We start from the raw sequence: 6000 nt of genomic DNA on the forward strand, positions 1-6000 counted from the left end.
AAAGTAAGCTGGGAAAGTGGAAGAGAAACAGAGTATTTTCAGCATGATGAAGGGGCTTTCTCTTTGATGGATGAAAGTGCTTAATGGCAACAAAGTTTTCATCATTTATAAGTAATTATTTATAGTGTAGGAAAATGTGCTTTTGACTTGCTGGGATGCAGTCATTTACTTGTTGATTGCATATGCCAATGTTGTCAATGCTTTTTTGTAATATAATAATTAATTTTGATTACTTTCTTGTACTAAAATAAGATCATTATACCAAGGATCAGCCCTTTGCTTCCTTTAGAGCAAATGTTTGTTTGCCAGAGAAGTTTTTTTGGTTTTTGGCGGTACTGGAGATTGAACTCAGGGTCTCATGCCTCATCGGCAAGGGGCTGTCACTTGAGCCATGCCGGAGTTCTTTGGCTTTGTAGGTTTTTTTCTCTGTCCCTTTCTTTTTTTATAGATAGGATCTCACACTTTTGCTTGGGTTGGACTCCAATCATAATCCTCTTACCTCCCCTCCTAACTAGCTGGGAATTATAAGCGTTCATTCAACATCACACCTGCCCTGTTAAAGAACTTTCTAAACTCAGATCATGTCAAGATATTCATCTGTTGTCAATTCATGATCTGTTACCCAGAAACTATGCAAAATAAAATCTTTCAATTATACACTGAAATAATTTAAGTCCTAGAACAAGAGGCCCCAATATAATAACATCTGAACTTCAGGCCAATGAAAGAAATTAAACTTTGTTTTAATAAACAAATGTTTACTGAGCTACTAATATATGTATGACACTCCAGAGTATTAAATAAGGCAGATATTAAACAATTTTACAACATTAAATTTTAACCTATTCTTCTTGTAAAGGGGACTTCTTTTTCTCAATGGCTAAGAGCAGAGAGATTAGTTAGTTTGGGGCTCAAATGTGACTGGAGGGTAGTGAAGGGTTCCTGGAGGAAAGGATGGGGGATACTACCTGCACTAATGGTGACAAGGACACAGGGAGGAAATGGAGTATAGACCCCTGAGTATAGCATACTTGCCCTGATGCCTACAATGAGTCAAAGAATAAAAGAGGTCACCTAAGTTGGAACCAGCCTAAATGGAAAATGGTGAATTCTACTTAAGACACAATGGGTTTGAAGTAGATGTTTGAGATCTAAGAGATCATGGCAGTGTGACACAAAGAGCACAATAAAGGTCACAGGCAGACTTCTGCTAAGTATGGACCTTCTTGACAAGATCAACTCAGACAACAAACAGCTTAGCTCTCATGGGTTTAACAAACTTCAATATGAGCCAGGTACTGTTTGAGGAGCTGAATCTCAACAGTAAGTCAAAGAGACATGATGTCTATTCACAAGGTGCTTATAGGAGAGCACAGGAGGTATCAGATGGGGAAATGGACCATTCTCCCTAATAAGTGCTATGAGCAAAATGAACAGAAAGGGCCTAGAGAGATATCTCCAGGAGGAAAGGAATCAGAAAGCTCTCTCTGAGTAAATGATATGTGAGGGATAAGCAACAGTTAAACCTCCATGTGTGCCTGCATGCATGAGTGTGTGCGTGTATGTGCACGCATATGTGTGTGCGTGCATGTGCACATATGTATGCGTACAATTGTGTGTGGACACGTGTTTTGGGATGAGAGCTAGTGGGACCTACCAGACAAAAGGGCAGAATCATCCCTAAGGTAGAAAAGAAGTAGAGAAAGTGGCAGAACTGAAATTAAATCTATGAAGCTCTTGTTCCCAAAAGCAAGATGTTGAAGGGACAGCTAGTGTTTAAATCCTACGCAGTTTTGTAGGTAATATTTAATAGTTTTGATTATATCCTGCATGCAACAGAAAGCCATTTAAGCACTGTGCATAGAGGAGTACTGGTTTAACTACATTAAAAAAAAAAACAAAACAGTGCCAGCTGTGCAAAATGACCTGGGGGAAGAAGTAAGAAAAGAAAAAGAAGCCAGTGCAACATCCCAGTAGAGAATAGAATGGAATGCCGTAGGTGGCCATGGAGGAAAGTGGGCAAGGGTTATTAAGTACTTTAGAGTTAGAATCAAACGACATGTGGGATCCAAGTTCTAGTTCCCCAACATAAGTGTATTTGAACTTCATAATGGTCCCAAGAATTCTTTAGCCTATTAAAATAATATATTGGCAGGCTCTTTTATCAGTAATATAATCAAAGTAGATTGTGAGTTATGAAACTCACGTCTTAACATCAAAGGTAATCAATGTCAAGAAACTCAGAAAACGAACAGGACAAAATAGTTCTGCTTTAGAACATAGAAAATTTACAATCTGAGTTATAACGGCACCTAAGAGAGTGCAGTGAATTGCTGTAACATAGATAATCTATTTCTTCAAATGTCAATATGTCTGTAATAAGGAATATGCAAACCTTCTGAATTATCTCATCTTACTTAATAAAATAGTCATTTTTCCCTCTCTTTGCAAGGCAGCTTCTTGCACAGTAAAGATTCTACAAATATTTACATTCCAAGTAGCAGAGCTGTTTGAAATGCTATAAAGTTCTGCCAGCACTTCTATTACAAACCCTTATTTCTTGTTTATAACATGTACATAAAAGGAGGAAAATAAAAATATACTATGGATTGAAACTTGGCATACAAAGTTTCAACCAGGGCGTGAATTTCTACTGCAGCAAATTTTCCAAAGAAATATTCCACTGTTTAGGAAATGTTGGGGGAGGGTGTGGAGCCAGGTGCCACTGCAAATAAAAACCATTGAGGACATATGATCCCTTTCTGAAATTTGTATGCAATTAGATCTGAGAATTGTCACCCTCCTACTTCAATGAAATTCTAGTTAAACTATCCTGCAGTAGCCAATCCTCATTATTGCCAAACATCTTTGCCAAAAAGATGCTACCCAGAGCACTGTTAACAAGTGTAAGAAGGGAAACAGTCCATCAGCACTAAGTGTCTATTTTACATACATATGTATATTAAAAACCATGTGCGAGCACCTTATGGGTGGTTATTTTCAAAGAAACAAAATAACTGGCAAAGATAGGAAGGCTTAAAGGTGGAATATTAGTGATGACAAAATCAGAGATGGCAAGCAGACAGGCACAGCATCAATAAATCCTCCTGCCATCTGAATCTCTCCAGTTGCATAAAATTAACAGTATTTTACTGTTAACAACCTACTAAATGGTGACTGGAAAACACAGAATGTTGAGCCAGTTACAGCTTCTCTGCTTTGCGGCTTTGCCACAATATAGTGATATAAAGATCTGGCAGTTTGAAAGGGACAATTATATCTGTATACATTTTCAGCACATGACATATTAGAAGTTAATGAGAACTTCAAGTTGGACACTTAAATTATGCAGTAAAAACAAAGCTAGAAGATGTGTCTTGAATGAACGAGAAGGAGTGGGGCACTCATAAAAGGGGAAGATGCATATTTTGCTAGCAGAGCGAAGAGGCTATTAGTTTATAATAACTAGGCATATATGAAATGTGACAGTGATAAAATTGAGCCTAAATCAGCAACTGAAAGGCTACAGCTTGTTGTCCCCAGCTAATTTTTGCTGCACTTGAAATTGTTCAACACTTTGGTCCAATTAAATGTTTACTTGCCATTTTAAGAAACACTTAAGCGCCTAGTTGTGTTGTGAAGGGTAAGAGTTCTTCTGAAGAAATGAAATGAACACCTTTAAGTCTTCAGGCTGACATCAATGACACCCAGACAGTAAGGAGGACATGGAGCTGAATGTTATCCTCTGAGGCTGCCATTGCCTGAATCTATTATCTTGTAAATCAATTAGCTGCTCAGTGTCTCATGTTACCCCACCTTCAGACAGGAGGGCCACTTGCAAGCATGCAACCTCACCATTCCTCTAGTAACTGAAGTGTGCAGCAATCTGCCACATTACCCTAGAGAATACTGACCCCTTTGGAGGTCTTCAAACCACATGCTGACTCTTAAGGGATGTCAAGCAAGCATTCCAAGATCCTGGCTCCACTCATTAGCATGCACACATCTCTCCATTTAGCAAGGCTGAAACCTATCCAAAGTCTTCCATGAACATTTACAAGAACCTGTCCTATTGCAATCAATCTTGAACATTAATAAGGAGCTGTCCCATTGCAGCCAGTAACTTGCACATATTAGGCATCTTACAATTGTTCCACAAATGGATGTAAAAGTAACCTGCAGACAGTTTCCTCCCCAGTACCCTGACCCACAAAGGGTTAAAACCACCAACTAAGATGTGAGGTTAGTGTTGGTAAACAGGGCTAGCAAAGCAAAAGTACCACCTCTGACTTGATATTGAGATATAATAGCTCTTTCAAAGGCAATTACTCCTGCTTTCAATCTAAAGAGCTCTGACTCATTGTTCTGATTAATGCCTGTTTTTAATCTATTTACAGATCAGGATTCTTTTTCAACTAGTGTGATATTCATCTCTGTGGGGGTAAAGCGAAACCACAGCACATACAATCTTCCTATTTTGTTTGTAGTTATTCTTGCCTAATCATTTTTAAATTATTTTTGGATTTACCTACTCACCATGTGAATGGAGGTTTCGGACCTCCCTCCTATACATCATTCATCTCCAGTCTGTTGCTTTCTGAAGCTGTTTCCCTATGTCTTGGATCGGGTTCATAGATTGCCAACCTCTTGCCCAAAGCTCTCTGCCCCCCCTCTCTTTGGCTCTGAACGGAGGTTTGGTGTTCTCACCATAGTGGACACCAATTGTTATTAAATCATTCCTCTGAGCGCATCTCCTTGTTGTAAATCAATAAGGAAATGCCATACAGAGAAGATACAGATTGGGGAGCCTTGTGGAGCTTTGCACAAGCCGAGCCTAGAAGCCGTTCGTTCATTTTACGCAACCTCCTCACCTCTTCCCCAAAAAAATCCTGATGGTGCTGTGACTCGGGGTGCCCACTTGGCACTTCCTGCATTTCTGTTTCTGGTATTCCATTACCTGTTTCCTTAGATTTTTCAGGGTTGCTTAGAGAACATAGAAGCAGCTAAGACCCCGGTCCAAACTCAGGTAACCTAAACTCTAAACCCATCAGTGACTATCTGCGAAATAAACGCGACAGGGGATTTGTGAGTGGAAATAAAATGCAGCCTAGAAAACTTGACTGCTAACGGAAAAATCCTCCAGCCTGGCTTCCTCAGACCTGGGGGTCAGGAAGATCGGGCTTGCAACAAAAAAGCATCACATTCTCCCCTCACTGCACCATGCACCTGGGGTTTTTCCTTGGCACCCCCACGATTCACAACTTTTATTTTTCAACTTTCACTGGCCAAATCCGCTGCGCTAAAGGCAGACCTGAGGGACCTACCTAGCATCTCCCCCGCGCTTGAGCCGGGGAAGCAGAAGCTTCTCATCCCGAAAGCTATCCGGGCCCTAGAGGGGAAAAACATCTCCCCACAGCAAATCTGCCAGGACGAGAATCTTTTACTCTCGCCCTGTCAGGTGCATTTCCCCACGAACAAACTTTGGGGCTAAGGAGCCCTAATGCCTGTGCGTAAAGTTTCCCATGCAAGTGGTTCGTCCCTGTGCCCCGACGGCGCGAGGAATCGGACATCCTCGACTTACCAGGTCCCTGTAGCTCTCAAGACGCCCGCCCCGCCGGCCCGCCCGCCGCGTCTGATTTTCGGGACCCTGGGGGCCGCCGTGCGCGCCCGCGCGACCCGCCGCCGCCGCCGCCGCAGCAGCAGCGGCAGCGCCCCCGTCCGCGCTGTTCCCGGCCGAGCCCGCGGCGCCCGCCCGCCCGCCGCCACCGCCGCGCGCCAGGCTGCTGTGGCTGCTGCCGGCGCCAAGCGAGCGCTGCCTGCGCCTCCGCCGCTCCGGCTCCGCGAGCACTGGAGGGAGGGAGGAGACGCCGGGTGGGAGAAAGGGGCGGGGAGCGCGGAGCGACAGCCAACTGGGTCCCGCGCCTCGCGCTCGCAGCGCCCCGCGCTTCTCCGTGCCCCGCTGGACCCCGCGCTGCCCTGCGCTTGCCCGCGTGCACCCAC

At 43.2% G+C, this 6000-nt stretch overlaps 1 protein-coding gene across 2 annotated transcripts in view; it reads right to left on the reverse strand.

The window, feature by feature from the left end:
• The window catches only part of Cntn3 (contactin 3), a 327478-nt gene extending 321814 nt beyond the window's left edge, over positions 1-5664 (reverse strand). The window contains exon 1 of one of the 2 annotated variants that reach the window (XM_074044252.1): positions 5582-5664. The gene's annotated coding sequence lies outside the window, so the exon portion shown is untranslated. Of the gene's footprint in view, positions 1-4536; positions 5541-5581 lie in introns of those variants that run through there. The other variant, XM_074044253.1, reaches the window with a different exon arrangement.
• Positions 5665-6000: the final 336 nt, after the last annotated feature.

The sequence above is a fragment of the Castor canadensis genome, chromosome 10, assembly GCF_047511655.1.
Source record: "Castor canadensis chromosome 10, mCasCan1.hap1v2, whole genome shotgun sequence".
Taxonomy (NCBI): Eukaryota; Metazoa; Chordata; class Mammalia; order Rodentia; family Castoridae; genus Castor; species Castor canadensis.